Here is a 16,310-nt window from a genome sequence, read left to right as displayed (position 1 = left end):
CCAGCAAAGTACACCTTTCCAAATGCAGTGGATTTTTATTTCGTTAATTTGAGAAAGGGGAAGAAAACTTTTAGAGAAAAAAGTACTACTTTTTATTCCTTTGACCATAGCATAGTACAGTGGGAAGAGTCTAAGTAACATATTCAAAAGATGTATCATCTTTCATCAAAAACAGCAGACCCCTTCTTTGCCCTTCACTATTTTTGTAATTCTCCTTTTATCTTCCAAAGCTACCAAAACCTGAGTCTTCGGACTATCGCTGTCTCTGTTCTTATTCTTCTATTCACAATGGCCTTTGCCTTCCTTTCCCACTGGCAGCCCAGATAGACCTCAAAAGTGGGCTCCTCGCATCCCATCTCTGTTCCTCTTGGTGGTTTTCAGGTTTTTCTCCTCAGAGGCTGAAAACAGAAAGGGGGAACAGCTTCAGTTAAAGAAAAAACACCCACTTTTAAATTTGTTTTGCATATTGGTGTTTTGTATAAGATTTTTAAAAGGGTTTTAATTCTTTAAAAATATTTTTAAATGACTAACAGAGATAAAAATCCAAATTCTTTATTGTATTACTTATGACACTCTGTAATCTAGGTCATATTTATTTCTTTAACCTGATTTCCTATGGCATTTCTGTTCAGTTGCTTTATTCCAGCCAGACGACCCCATTTGTGTTAGCTAAACATTATCAGCCTCACTTTAACAACTGTGTTTATACCATTCTTCCTGCACATGCTCTGCTTATCTAATTCTGCCTGAAAACCAAGTTTCACCAACTGCCTGAAGCCTTCCCTGACATGTCTTCATACATACTCTCACCCCCACACATATACCTACTCTGTATGTGTGTGTATATATATATATATATATATATATATAATGAGAGACAGAGAGAGAGAGACTTCTTCTCCACTTAATAAGTCCATCAAGAGTAAGAAACATATACCTATTGATGAATACTCAGGAAGTCTGGAGTCCACCCCTGGATCTGCCTCTTTTTTACTGGCTGTATGACTCATTAACATAACTGAGCCTGGGTTCCTGTAAACTAAAAGAGGAACTTGGCTATTCTTCCCTCATTGTAGGGATGCTAGTTATATAAATTCGGAGTGCTTGTGGGAAATAAATGCAATGTATAAATGTAACATTCTTTCCATACAAATTTTCAAACATGTTCTACACACCTTATGCTTCACTTTTCTCCATCTTCTAACTTTTTGAAAATTAAGTTTGATTTTCTCTTTATTCCATTGAATACATCCAAACCACTTTTAGACAAAATGTTTACATTTCTGGTGGAAAATTTCTAATTAATAGTTTCCTACTTTTATTTCTCTCTCCTCATTCACTTTTCAAACTGTGACATTCCCGTTATAAAGGAAGAAATGAATGAATGATTAGGTAATTTTTAAAGACAGAATGATGATAAGGTAGATGAAAAAATATTTTAGAAAGTAAAATTTATAGGAATGATGCTTATTTTCCAGTATATTATTAAATAACCTTGACTGGCCAGGATATAAATTCATATTTAGCCAGGCAAGTTTTCATTAAGGATCTTATGTATACTCAGCACTATGCTGGAACATATATAAACTACATGACATTGCTTCTTTCATTCATTCATCATACATTAACTGTATGACAGCAACTGCACCCTCTACAGACAAGGCACTATTCTAGGCACTTGGGCTACACGAGTGAACAAATGAGACAAAGATCCCTTTTTCCTTCTTAGGAAGAGGCATTGAGGACCCTGTATTTTCTTCATGTTGGACTTTAAGGTGAAATCTTAAGAAATTTAAAATTATAAATCTAAGAAGGTCTAACTTTCTGACTGTTGCAGTGGGATTGAGTTTGCCTGTTTGAATAAGGGATTTGCTTGCCAAGCACTGTTGCTGATTCTTAGACCCTGCATGCTCCACTTCAAGGACCAATGCTCTAATTACACTTAAAAAGCTTGGATGTGCTTTGGAAAATAGGTCCTGTCCATTCAAGACCCATAAAAAAAAATTGCCCAAACAAAGGCAGGGAACTGCTTTATTACTCATTTATAGATGATCCTCTGGATTCTCAATTTTGTAAGTTGTTGATCATTTACTACAAGGCAGACACTGTGACTACCACAGTGTAAAAGGCTCAGCCTGCCTAATAAATTTATAACCCTTAGGGGCATGAATTATAACTATGCTAGAACTTTCACAAATAATATCTCACTACTTCCTCTCATCTCTCCAATTACTACCTGCCAAGAAAGAGCTCAGAGCAATAAATGGCTTCCCTATGGTTTTATAGTTTTTAAAAGACAGAGCTAGGGTTTGAAACTGAATCTCTGACTCCAAAGTACATGTTTTTTCTCCTATACCACACTACCATGTTGGCTGGGGGTTGGGAATAATATTGGAAAGGTTTCTTGGAGCCATATTGTGCTGCACTTTATGCTTAACCAATACTTCGATCAGTGGGAAACAACTGCAGGTTTTTGATCAAGGGAATAATATAATCAGTTAAATACTTTAGGGAAATTAATCTATCACTGATATACTAGATGCACTGGAAAGGGAAATATTATAGGCAAGGAGAACAGTTTAGAGGTAATTTTAATAGCTCACGCCATTGTTTCCCAAGGTGTGTTTTCTGGAACATTAGTGACTAAATACTGATGAATGTTACATGAAAATACAGCTCCAGGACAAGTAGCTTTGAAAAATATGTCATATGCTAATTTGTATTATGGCTGGCCAAGAGGGAGATAAGATATGCTACATGTTTCAAACATAGTTGACAAAGAAACCCTTTTTATCCTTAAGACCATGTTTAGCAATGAGTCTTCTGATAGAAATCGTAGGAAATGGTGTCCAGGTGAGAAGTACTAATGTGGTGGCAGACATTAAGTAAGAAGAAATTTGTTTGGTGGCAGGAGGGGTATTAAAGGGTATTAAAGACATTATTGCCAAAGAGTAAGAGAAGCCATGGTAACTGATAAATAATGAAAAATGGAAGGAGAGGGAGAGTTGAGGAAGAATTCTGAAATACACTGTGATTGAACTTGATTGGCATCATGGTAATGACAGCAGAATGGGAGCAGTAGGTTGGGGAGGGTGTAGAGTATCTTCCTGGTTGGAATACATTGAATTTCAAGTATTGTCAAAGCAACATGTAGAGATATCTAGCAGGCCGTCTGACACCTAGGTATGAAAATCAAGACAGGATAGATTTGAATGTTAATTTGAAGCCACAGAAACCAAAAACATGGTGAATTACATTCACAATGTTGTGCTGCCACCATTTAATACCACTAAATTGTATATTTGAATATGGTTAAAATGGGAAATTTTAAGTTGCTCCTAGAATTAAAAAAAAGAATTTAAACCCATAGAACTGTATAACACAAAGAGTGAACCCTAACATAAACTATAGACTATATTTAATTGGATAATCATAAAAATACTGTTTCAGAAATTAGAACAAAGTTACCTCACTAATGCAAAGTGCTAATAATAGTGGAAATTGTGAGGAACTTGGCAGCAGGGTGTGGGGTCGGTGGTATCTGGGGAACCTGTACTCTCTCCATGATTTTTCTACAACCAAACCTAAACCTGCTTTAATAAATAAATATATTTTTTAAAAAAGATGGTCAAACTCTGGTAAAGGTGATCTCAGAGGTTACACTGTAGGAAAAAGCTATCCAGTGAGATTGAACTTAAATGCAGGGGAGCAGATATATGTGATGGTAACTAATTAATGAGGTTGTAAGTAACATTGCCATATTAAAGGTGAATATGATTGAAAGGGGATGTATAGTGCTACATATCTCACCGATTAAATCTACAATTATAAGTAAGTTCTCACATGAACTATTTCAAAGCTTTAATATTGAACAAAGAGTCAATAGTAGAGGGGTATAGGGGGAAAACTAAAATTGCGTGCTATGGCCAGTAGTTAACAGAAAAACATCAACAGTACCACAGCACTACCAGGGGCAACTGATTGAGGAGGATGGACAAGTGATAAGGGGTAGTTTTGATTTGATAGGTGGTGTGTTAGTTAGGGTTCTCTAGAGAAATGGAATCAACAGGGGCACTCGCAAATATAAAATTTATAAAAAATGTCTCATGTGACTGCAGGAATGCAGAGTCCAAAATCCGCAGGGCAGGCTGTGAAGCCGACAACTCCAATGGAGGGTCTGGGATGAACTCCACAGGAGAGGCTTGCCAGCCAAAGCAGGAATAGATCCTCTCTCTTCTGAATCCTCCTTAAAAGGCTTCCTGTGATTAGATTAAGCATCACTCATTGCAGAAGACACCCCCCTTTGGATGATTACAAATGGAATCAGCTGTGGATGCAGCTGAAGTAATCATGATCTAATTCTATGAAATGTCATCATTGCAACAGACATGCCAGCACTTGCCCAACCAGACAAGCAGGTACCACAACTTGGCCAAGTTGACACATGAACCTGACCATGACAGTTGGTAAGGCTGTGTTTGTTGGTTCTTTGTCTTTATGGACCAATGACAATTGTCTAAAATTGAGAGTACTGCTGATTGTACAATCAAGTGAGGATACTGTATGACATGGTTTGTTTATTTTGGACATTATCCATGATGTCCAATAGATGGAGGGAGCCAAAGGGGTACAATGACTGAGAAGCAGAATGGCAATCTGTGATACATTTATATAATGAGGTATTATGCAGCTATAAAAACAAAGGACATCGAGAAGCATGCAAGGAACTAAATAAACCTTATGGACAGTGTGCTGTATAAAATAAGCCAGAAACAAAAGTATAAATATGCTAAGGTCTCTTTCAGAAAACACTGACAAGAAAATTGGAGCCTAGATTGTATGCCCTAATAGCAGCCACACTTAGTCTGAAGTTATAAGTGAATCTATATTTCTAGTTTCTGAGATACTGATTATATGTGTATCAACTGATATTTCATGGAACTTTGAGTAACTCTGTAATCTAAGACCCAGAAATGGAGGCTGCAGCACTGAAAGTTAGCATGTCTATTTATAATAACAGTTAAAGTAATCAAAAAAGGGATCAGGCCTCAATTAGAGATAAAAATGGAGCCAATCTGGCTGGGACTAAAATAAATCAGAATACATAGTAAAAGATGATAGTGTATGTACTTAGACATTCAGCTATTGTATGAGACCAAAGGCAGAAAAGTTTATTATATGTAGAATCTAAATTTTCTATAACATGTAAGCTAAATCAAACTATCTGTATAGCTCATTTGACCAACCCAAACTCCTGGAGTCCAATGGGATTGAGACTTTGTAATCCTGCATAGTTTAATGTAATACCTGGATACATTTCAGATTATGGGAGGCTGGTAATTAAAAAGTATTGATAGAATCTCTTGAGGGTCCAAAGGAAAATAAAAATATATGGAACTGTTAAACTTCCTCATCTGGAAAACCCCAGGTACCCTCTCAACCATTGGGGACTCCCAAGAAAATAGGCCAAGCCCTTGGTTTTGAGGCTTGCCCTTATGAAACCTATTTCTGTAGTGGAGAAGCTAAGACTGCCTATATCAAGGCCTAAGAATTGCTTCCAGGAAACCTCTTTTGTTGCTCAGATGTGGCTCTCTCTCTCTCTCTAAGCCCAAGTCTGCCAGGAAAATAATTACTCACACCCATGTGAGACATGACATACAGGGATAAAAGTCTTCCTGACAACATGGGGCATGAAGCATGGGGATGAGTCTGACCCCATCACCATCGGATCAACTATGCCTTCCTGACTGAATAGGGGAAAAGAAATGTAATAAAATAAAGCATCAGTGGCTAAGAGAGATCAAATAGAGTCAAGAGGCTATTCTAGAGGTTACTGTTATGCAAGCTTCAGTTTGATAGTGCTAAATGCCATGGTTTGCTAAATCCCAACCAACATTACTCCTGTTAACCCATAAGAACACCTAGGGCTCAAAGTGAGATTCTATAAATGTTCCATGCACTTTGTCTGCTTTCCTGGAATCTATAATTTCCAGAGGGTTCCTAGGCCAGATAGGTTATCAATTAATTGCATCCCCCATCCTTTAGTGTCTACACTCCTTCTCAACATGAAAACATCAGAATGGGCATGGCCCAAAGATCCCTGCAGATTGGGAGAAGGATCAAAGGAGAAGGGGGAGCCGTAACAGAGAAATTAGGATTTAACAAATGAGTATGACTGCTTAATCACTATATTTATATTTCTTCTAACCTCCAGTGTTTTGGAGGAACTAGAAGGAAAAACCCGAAATAATGGAATGGTAACCCACAACAAACTCTGATCTGTTCTATAACTACTTGTGAAGTGTACTTTGAAAATTATTGCTTTTTCTTTCTTTTCTATGTATATATGTTATATTTAAAAAAAAAGAGAAAGCTGGTCAAAGAATTTGTATGAGAACCAGGAAAATACAGTGTCATGAAGACCAGAGAGAGGGAGAAGGAGAAAGTCATCAGAGAATCAAAAACTGAAGAGTTGACTTCCTTGTCCTCAACTCCTATGGAATACACATGCTCTGACCTTGACCTTCTACCTCAACCCTCTTTCTGGGAAGCTTTTCTGGATTCTTACCCTGAGTCCTGGTATTATCAGCTACTAATTCCTCATTGCAGTGTCAGAATCATTTGCCCTCAGCCCAGACCTGACAAATTGTACTAACTTGCAGATTTGATTTTCAGACTGAGCAAATTTTTTAACAATACATGGTGGGATTTTAAAGTAACAAGATTTGTTTTTATATGCTACATATGAAAATTAGTTTCCTCAGTCTACAGTCACAACACGTTCAGACTTCTTTTTCTCTTATACAAAGTATATTCAAGATAAGATTTGCATTTACTGTACTGGATCCATTCCTAAAGTAAATTTCCATTTCCCCTAATACAGTTTTTCTTTCCTTTTTTTTTTTTCAGAAAAGTCTTTGTTCCAATTTGTACCAAAAGAAGTAAATTCGATGACAATCATTATTGAAAGCATTGAGATCTTTTCATTGATATCAAGTTTTCAAATTTAACATATTTGTAGTTTCTGATTTATTACATTCAAGAGTCTTTGATTTTTCTTTAGGGAATCTGTGCTTTGTTAATTGAAAAGAAATAAAACATTCGGTTTTTAAATTACTTAATATAAAATGTCAACAGTGAATAGTGTTTATTTTAATATTCTCCAGCGGTCTTGGTCCTTGTTCATTATTAATTTCATGGAAAGAATTTTAAACAAAAGCCTATATTTGACAACCAATAGAGAAATGAAGAATTGTCTGATTTTGGTGAAAGCTAAAATAACAAATAGTTGACAGGTTCTTTGGTATGTCTTGCAAGTACCTCATTCTAGCACAGATGAAGTAACTCTGACTAGAAATCCCTCCACTATGGATCTATCATGAAAAGTACATTATGTGACACCCTAAGGCTTCTGGAATAACAGAAGGCATAGGGCAGAAACACCCAAAGGTTCACAATTCATGAGACTACAGAACAGTCATCTGACATACTATTGGCTCAGGTCTTCAGTGGAGAGATCCAGGGCTTCTCAAGTTAGACTTTGATGGAATTGCAATATTCCATGGATATTTTGGAATGTCCAGTGATGTTGATTATATCAATTAACAAAGTCTTTCCATACTATCTACCTCGATCCAAGCCAGGGATCATCGAGGATCCAGGAGACCCATGGGACACGGCATCTAATTTCCTTGTCATCTCTCCAAATTTCCAGGGACTTAGGAAACTTTATATAACCAGTGTTGAGGAAACAAAGTGTGTTTATTTTTATTTTTGTATTGGAGATTGAGCTTAAGATTCCTTTTATATTCCTTAACCAAAATAAAGAATAAAATCTTAGTAACAAAATCATGAAAATAAAATTATAGATGTCTGCATCTACTCTTCCTGGAAAGGTGTCAGCTATATTGTTACAAAATCCAAGAATTTCTAAATTCTTAGAAATGTGTATACCTTTATTCTAAATTGCAATAGCTAATTTGGCTTTTACCTGTTTTATCACTTGCATTCCTTAGATTTTTGTTTGTTTTTATTTGGAATTTAAATGTACATAAATGTGAATTTATATAATATATAACATATTATATATAATAATATCTAGCATAAAATAGCATATGTATTATGTAATACGTTAGGGATATAAAATGTATTATGTATTCTATATTAAGAAATTTATTAAATGTAAATTTAATCATAAAATTTAGGTTAGGAATTTGTCTCAATATTTCAGTCTGTTCAGAAACAATAGTGTGTACCTTAAACAATTACATTATCATGGAGAGATGAAAATATTAAACTAAGTCCATGCTAGCTGAAAAATATGCTGTATGCATATCCTTTAAATGCCTCTCTGTACCCTCTGGAACTCATTTTTCAAGACTGTTAAGATTATCTTATAAAATATTTGTCAATACGGGAACTCTCAATAAATGTTCATTTGAAGGCTTTTCCATTGTGCTGGTAATTCAAGAAAATATATGAAATAGCCTAAAATTGTAGACATAGTAGTCAACATTAAAACAGAGATAGTTCCTTATCCAACTTCTTCTAAGGAAATATTTTAAAAGATGAAGTATAGAATTCTAAAATATAGCATAGTTTTATTTAGTTTATTTCTTGCTCTACTTTTAGTTTGATATTATCTATTTAAATCATTTCCTGTTATTTTCAGCAAAAGCTTTTCAGTAGAAACCACTTCACGATTATTATCAAGTATAAGGTTGCTAAGCTTTATTTTGTTTATTTTAAACTATCCAATATTATTTGTCACAGCTACCTATGCTTTTATATAAAAAATGGGCATTTTTAATTTTTTTTCAAAAATTTTTTTATTTAAGAAAACAAACAATACACTTAGAACCACCAAAAATGGGTATCTCAGTTAGCTTAGCCATAGGCATATTTAACTAAAGTATCCATATAATCATTGTAAAACCTGTTTGCACAGTAAGTTTCACAAACCAATTTAAAATTAAGGCAAAAAAAAAAAGGCTACAAATTCAGATAGCAAAGTTCTTAAATTCTAAATATTAACACTAACATTTGATCAGCTGTTGTAATTGTGAGTGTTCTCAAAAAATCAAGTAGAAAGTTATTACAAATATCTGCATCGTGGTAGTAATGACCTATGTTACTAAATAGTTTCCTGATTTCAGGAAAATATGAAGATGTAAATATTTTTACAGTTAACATATGGAAATCTTAACCACCTAAAATGGATATCTTAGTTAGCTTATCCATCCATAGGCTATTAAAAAATATATATCTGAGCAATCATGTTACTTAGATGTTGTACAATATGTTTCATAAACCAATTTAAAATTAAAGCAAGGAAGGAAAAAAATCTATAGATACAGATATCAGAGTTTCTTAAATTCTAAATATTAAACACTATCTTAAATACTGTTTGATTAACTATCAAAACTGTGTGCATTTTCAAAATATCAAGTAAAAAGTTATTACAAATATCAACTTTGTTATGGTAGTGAGCTATTTTACTAAATATTTTCAATTTTTTATTTCAGGAATTTACTTTATTTGCTATTACTATAGCTGCCTATTGCTTTTTTCTTTTTACAGTTTTTTTGTTGTTGTTGTAAAATATACAAAGAGAAAAAAGCAATAATTTTCAAAGCACACTTCAACAAGCAGCTACAGAACAGGTCCCAGAGTTTGTCATGGGCTACCATGCCCTCATGTCAGATTTTTTTCTTCTAGCTGCTCCAAAACACTAGCAGTTTTATCAGAGTCATAACAATGGAATCATACAGTATTTGTCCTTTTGTGTCTGCCTTATTTAACTTAGCATTATGTCCTCAAGGTTCATCCACATTGTGATATGTTTCAGGACATCATTGTGTCTAAATGCTGCATAATATTCCATGGTATATATATGCCACGTTTTGTTTATCCACTAGTCTGTTGATGGGTACCTGAACTATTTCCATCTCTTGGCAATTGTGAATAGTATGCTATGAACATTGGTGTGCAAATGTCTGTTCGTGTCCCTGCCTTCAACTCATTTGGATTTATACCGAGTATTGGTATTGCCAGGTCATAGGGCAGCTAGCTCAATATTGAGTTTTCTGTGAATCACCAAACTGACTTCCACAGCGACTGAACCATTTTACATTCCCACCAACAGTGAATAGGTGTTCCAATTTCTCCACATCCTCTCCAACATTTATAGTTTGCTCTTTGTTTAATAGTAGCCATTCTTATAGGTGTGAGGTGATATCTCACATTGGCTTATAGCCAATGAAGATGAACAGCTGTTCATGTGCCTTTTTAGCCATCTGTATTTGCTCTTCAGAAAAATGTATATTCATTTCCTCTGCCCATTTTATAATTGGATTGTTTGTTCTTTTGCTGTCACGCTGTATAATTTCTTTATGTACACAGGATATCAAGCCTTTATCCGATATATGGTTTCCAAATACTTTTTCCGATTAAGTTGGTTGCCTCTTCACCTTTTTAACAGTGTCCTTTTAGGCACAGAAGCTCTTGTTCTTAAGGAGTTCCCATTTGTCTATTTTTTATTTCACAGCTTGTGCCTTAGGTGTAAAGTTTAAGAAGCTACTATTACTAGATCTTGAAGATGTTTCCTTCCATATAAATTTGATAATCAGTTTTTCGAAGTCTTCAAAGTAGGTTGTTAGGATTTTTTTATTGGAAGTTTTATGGTACAGGCTCTTACATTTAGGTCTCTGATCCATTTTGAATAAATTTGGGGGTAGGGTGTAAGGTAGAGTCCTCTTTCATTCTTTTGGCTATTGAAATCCAATTCTCCCATGCCCGTTTGTTGAAAAGACTATTCTGTCCCAATTCAGTGAATTGTGGGGCCTTATCAAAGATCAAATGTTGATAAATTTGAAAGTCAGTCTCTGCACTCTTGATTCTATTCCACTGGTCAGTCCTTCTATCTTTATGCTAGTACCATGCTGCTTTGACCACTGTGGCTTTATAGTAAGCTTTAAAGTCAGAAAGTAATGGACCTGCCAGTTCACTCTTCTTTTTTAGGATATCTTTAGCTATTTGGGGTCTCTTTCTCTTCCATATAAATTTGATAATCAGTTTTTCGAAGTCTTCAAAGTAGGTTGTTAGGATTTTTTTATTGATGTTACATTGAATCTGTAGATCAGTTAGGGTAGAATTGACATCTTGACACTATTCAACCTTCCTATACATGAGCATGGAATATCTTTCCATCTATTTAGGTCATTTTTTATTTCTTTTAGCAATTTTTTTGTAATTTTCTGTGTATAAGTCCTTGACATCCCTGGTTAGGTTTGTTCCTAGATATCTAATCTTTTGGTCACTATTCTGAATGGATTTTTTTCCTTAGTTGTCACCTCAGATAGGTCATTGCTTGTGTGTAGTCTGCTTTTATATTTAATACAAAATTATTTTGATCATGTTTACACATATGAATAATATGGAATGTGTTTTGACAGTTTATACAAAAGTGCAGCTGTACCAATTGCTGTTGCACAAAAAATATGGGAAAATAGACATATAGTCACATATAAGCATAGATTTTAAATTTCCATTTATTACCATGACCATCCCAAAAATAGCATGGCATGATAGGGTGAAAAGAGCTCTGGGATGGGAACCATTGACCCATATCCTTAGTGAGGAATCTTCCACTAACACTTTTTAACCACCTAACGAGGCTTTAGGAGGCTGGGCCTGAGTTTCCTTTTTTTTTTTTAATTGACTGTGTTTACTTATTTATTTTTTAACAGTTTATTCACACACCATACAGTCCATCCTAAGTATACAATCAATGACTCTTTTTTTAATTTTTTAAAAATATAACAACAAACACAAGCATTCTTAACATATGATCATTACATTCTATATATAATCAATAATTCACCATATCATCACATAGTTGTATATTCATCATCATGATCATTTCTTAGAACATTTGCATCAATTCAGAAAAAGAAATAAAAATAAAACAGGAAAAAATTCATACATACCATACCCCTTACCCTTCCCTTTCATTGATTACTAGCATTTCAATCTACTAAGTTTGAGTTTTCTTATCTGTAAAATGAAAAGAGCAGATGAGAGACCTTTAAGGTTCTTTTCAGGTATAACATTTTAGGATTCGAAATGCTATTAATTGGAAGCCACAAAATAGAAAGCATATCATCAAGTTGTGAACACAAATACAGATTAAGTAAATACAAATAGAAAATTAGAGATCTACTTCTTTTTAGCTCTTCATCCATTCAACTAATATTTAACATCTATTGAGCCAGGCTCTGTACTAGTCTTGGAGATAACAAAGGTGAAAAAATAGACACCCCTTTGACTTTGTAGAGCTTTTAGTTGCAGAATAATGTATTTCAAGCCAGAACCAGCCTTGGGCAGAGGCAACATGTTTGACTTTAGAGCGGGGTCCAGTTAGCACACCAAGGCCCTTCCTGAACCCCAAATCCCCTCTCACTGTGCTATGGCATTGACTCTCCTTTTGCTAACCCTAAAATTGCTACTTTTGAGTATTTTTGCTAAGTTAGACCACAAAAGTGGCACCATGTCTGTAAATAACCACTGCTCTGTGAATACATGCTTCCTGTTTCACTCCTTTGCTAACTTTTTTTTCTTGCCTGTTAACTTCCCTCCTAGACTACCACCACTTCAAATTCTCCCATTTACAAAGAAAAAAAAGGAAGTATTTTGAACATATGGGATGTAAAAAGAAAACTTTATCTCATACAAATGGAATTTTTAGGTGCCCTGTACCTGGAGTTTAGTTAATGAGTTTAGGGTTTATTGAGTCAATAAATGAACAACTCTGCAGAATATGCACAATGATGATATAGCTGCAGCATCGAAATTATGAAAACATGGGGCAAATATATTAAAACCTTTTGCTTTTTCCATTTGTTTCCCTATTTCTTTCCTCTACTTTTGTTTCTGCAGTGGGAAATAGTAGAGTTGAGGAGGGAGAAGAAGTTGCTTTTTAGCAACCCCAAAGCATATATAGATTTGAGAAGTTTACTTTTCTCTTTTCCAAGGCAAGCATCAGAAGAGGAGCCTGGCCTGACCTGTAGAATCCAGGCCAAGTTTAGGCTGCTGTTCGTACTGCTTCACAAATAGCCAACATCTGATGCTTATTATGTGGCCCATGTTCTATAATTTTTCCCTCTAATTCCCACCCAAACTTAGAAGACAGAAATACATTATAGCAAATGAAATAAAGAATGAAATGTGACAATAATGAGGTAAAGATGACAGAGAGAAGAAGGATGGAAAGAAATTGAGTCATAGTGGGAGGTGGGAGGTTGGGAGGTGTGAACTGTACCACAGGGTTTTCCGTTTCTGTTTTTGTTTTTGTTTTGTATGCTGTATTTCAGGGTCACATTTCATTATTGTTCCATGTGAGTATCCCTTTATTGCAGCACCATTTGTTGAATTTTTGTTGGTTTGTTTTTTGTTTGTTTGTTTTGCTTGTTTGTTTGTTTTTTGGGAAGTGCATGGACTGGAAATCGAACCTGGATCCCCCGTATAACAGGCAAGAATTCTACCACTGAACTACCCTTGCACCCCCTGTCCCATAGGTTTTTGTTTAATGAAGATTGTACATCTATACTTAAAGCTAATTTTAGGATTTTTTTTCCATAATGGATATGAAGAGAACAAAATTAGGGGATATGATTAGAATCAGAGCATTAGACATCAAAAATAAATGCCTTCACCATATTGACAGTGTTAGTCTTGTTAATAGCTGTTTCCAATTATATTATTATAATGCTTAGCAACAGAGTTAAATACACTTTTAGGACATCCACGCTACAAGCAGATAACTTTTACAAACTGTGAAATTTTAGCCAACATGCACAATTTCCAAATTTTTAAAAGATTTTGCTGTGTGACTATTGCTTTCATAGTAATTTAAGTCATTGGTTTTTTTTTCATATCTTAAAACAATATTTCTATAGCAAATAGCAAAATAATGTTTTCGGGTAGAAGTTGAATAATATACAGCCGTATATACAGCTGTATAAATTTATACAGCCTTTTTTCATATGCAATAAAATCTCAGAAGTGATACTGCACATTATCGAGGCCAGCCCCTTAATTTTCCAGTTGAGGAAACAGACCTAGGAAAATCTAACTGATCTGTCCCAGGTTGTTCAGGTCTTTCAACTTTAAGACAATCTACTCTAGATGATGCCCTTAATTTGTAGCTATACTGTAATAATAGTGCTACAAAAATATAGTTTACTAACATTAAAACTTTCCTGATGTAATGCTTCTAAGCTTTTAGAAAGTTATACAGTTTCTTAGGGTCTTTCAAAATAATTGGGAGTTCCCAAATGTGCTATTTCATGCCTTTTGGTACATGAACATGATTCAGACAGTTCCTCTGATAAATGCGAAGTGGTTCTTTATAGATTTTTTTTCATTTGTGTGTCTATGTTTATAATTTTTGTGTTATCTGGCTTAGAGTATAAAGTCCAAGAATAATTATTAAAAAAAGAAAATATCTTGTGCTCCACCCTGCCCAGAGTTGCATTCTGGAAAGCATATGACACATTTTTTTTTTCATTCTGATTATAATTGAAATACTTGCTCATTGTAAAAAAATTAGAAAATGCAGAAAGGCATATAACAACTGTAATCCTACACTTTTAACAATATGGATATTTCTGGTCATTTATCTGAATATGTGTAATTTTATAAAAAAATTAGAACTTCTAAATAGTTTTTAATCTTTTAAAATTGTGACACCTAATACACATGCATTAAAATGTCCAAAATGTAAATATAGAGTTCAAAGCAAATATTCAGGTAACTACCACCCCAGGACAAGAAATAAAACATTGCCCACTCTTAGAAGCTCCTTTTATGTCCCCTCACACACCCTAAGGTAGCTACTATCCTGATGTTTATGATAATCCTTTTCTTGTTGCTCTTTAGGGTTTTACTACCTAAGCCTGAATTCCTGAACACCATACTTTTGGGGGGAGACTATTTTTAAACTTTGATGAGAGAGCCAAACAAGTTGTACTCTTTTGTGTCTGGATTCTTTCGCCCTATGTTATGTTTGTGAGAAGCATCCACATTACTGCCTGTATTTTCCTTTTATGTACTTACACCAATTTCTTTATCCATTATATTGTCAATGGACAGTTGGATTGTTTCCACTTTTCATCCATTACAAATAATGCTACTTGAGCATTCTTGTACCTGTCTCTTGGTGTACTTGTGTATGCTCATCTGTGGGTCATTTAACTAATGCACAGAATTGCTTGGTCAGAGAGTTTGTGTTTCTTCTGTTTTAAGAGTAGAAGAAAAAGATTTCTCCAGTGTATACCCAATATTCCACCATTGCTCCTTTTTAATGTCAGTTACATATTGTTTTATCGCTTGTGTTTTTCAAGTCAAAGAACATCTACATAATCATCTTTAGCAAGTGCATGGTATCTCAGTGGAAAGTGAGTAATCATAATTTAGTAAATTTTTAGGGGATGTTTTTGTTTCCTCCTCGCTAAAGCAAATACCATGTAATGGGTTGGCTTAAACAAAGGAAATTTACTGGCTCACAGTTTAGAGGTTAGAAGTCCAAATCAAGAGGATGCTTTCTTTCTGAACACTGGGGTTCTGGGGCTGGCTGCTGGAGATGCTTGGTCTTGGACTTCTCTGTCATATGGCAATGTATATGGCAGCCGGAGATGCTTAGTCCTGGACTTCTCTGTCATATGGCAATGTATATGGCAGCCTTTCCTGGCCTCTCCCTTTTCTTTCAGGTTCTATTGACTTTCAACTTCTGGTTCTCTCTCTCTCTCTCTCTCTCTCTCTCTCTCTCTTTCTCTCTCTCTCTCTGTGACCTTCAGTAATAGGCTTAAGTCCCAGACTAAACCTTAACCTAAGTAACCTCACCAAAACATCTTATTACAAGGGTTCACACCACAGAAATGGATTAAGTTTAAGAATATATTTTCCTTGGGTACATAGCTCCAAACCACCACAGGGGACAATTAGGTTATTTTGACTAGCATAATTAATACTACAGTGCATCTCATATTATAAATACATATATATGTGTGTATATATACATGCATGAGACACACATATACACATAGATATATGTATCTTTGGGCACTTGTAGTTCATTTCCTTAAATAAACTACATTAAGATATAATCCTAGAAATGAAATTGCTGAACTCAAGGCATGTATATTTTTAGGCATTTGTAACAAATTGCAACATCACCTGTTTCTTAAAAAAAAATAATAATAAAATAAAAATTTACACCTTCACCAAAAATGTATGTGTTCACTTTCTCACAC

At 34.7% G+C, this 16,310-nt stretch overlaps 1 protein-coding gene across 3 annotated transcripts in view; it reads left to right on the top strand.

Annotated features, from left to right (window-relative positions):
- Window positions 1-16,310, top strand: part of CCDC146 (coiled-coil domain containing 146) — a 176,189-nt gene that overhangs the window by 79,130 nt on the left and 80,749 nt on the right. The window lies entirely within an intron of this gene.

This window comes from Tamandua tetradactyla, chromosome 1 (genome assembly GCF_023851605.1).
Source record: "Tamandua tetradactyla isolate mTamTet1 chromosome 1, mTamTet1.pri, whole genome shotgun sequence".
NCBI classification, from domain to species: domain Eukaryota; kingdom Metazoa; phylum Chordata; class Mammalia; order Pilosa; family Myrmecophagidae; genus Tamandua; species Tamandua tetradactyla.
The sequence above is the reverse complement of the archived record's forward strand: the minus strand, read 5'-3'. Positions and strand labels throughout refer to the sequence as shown.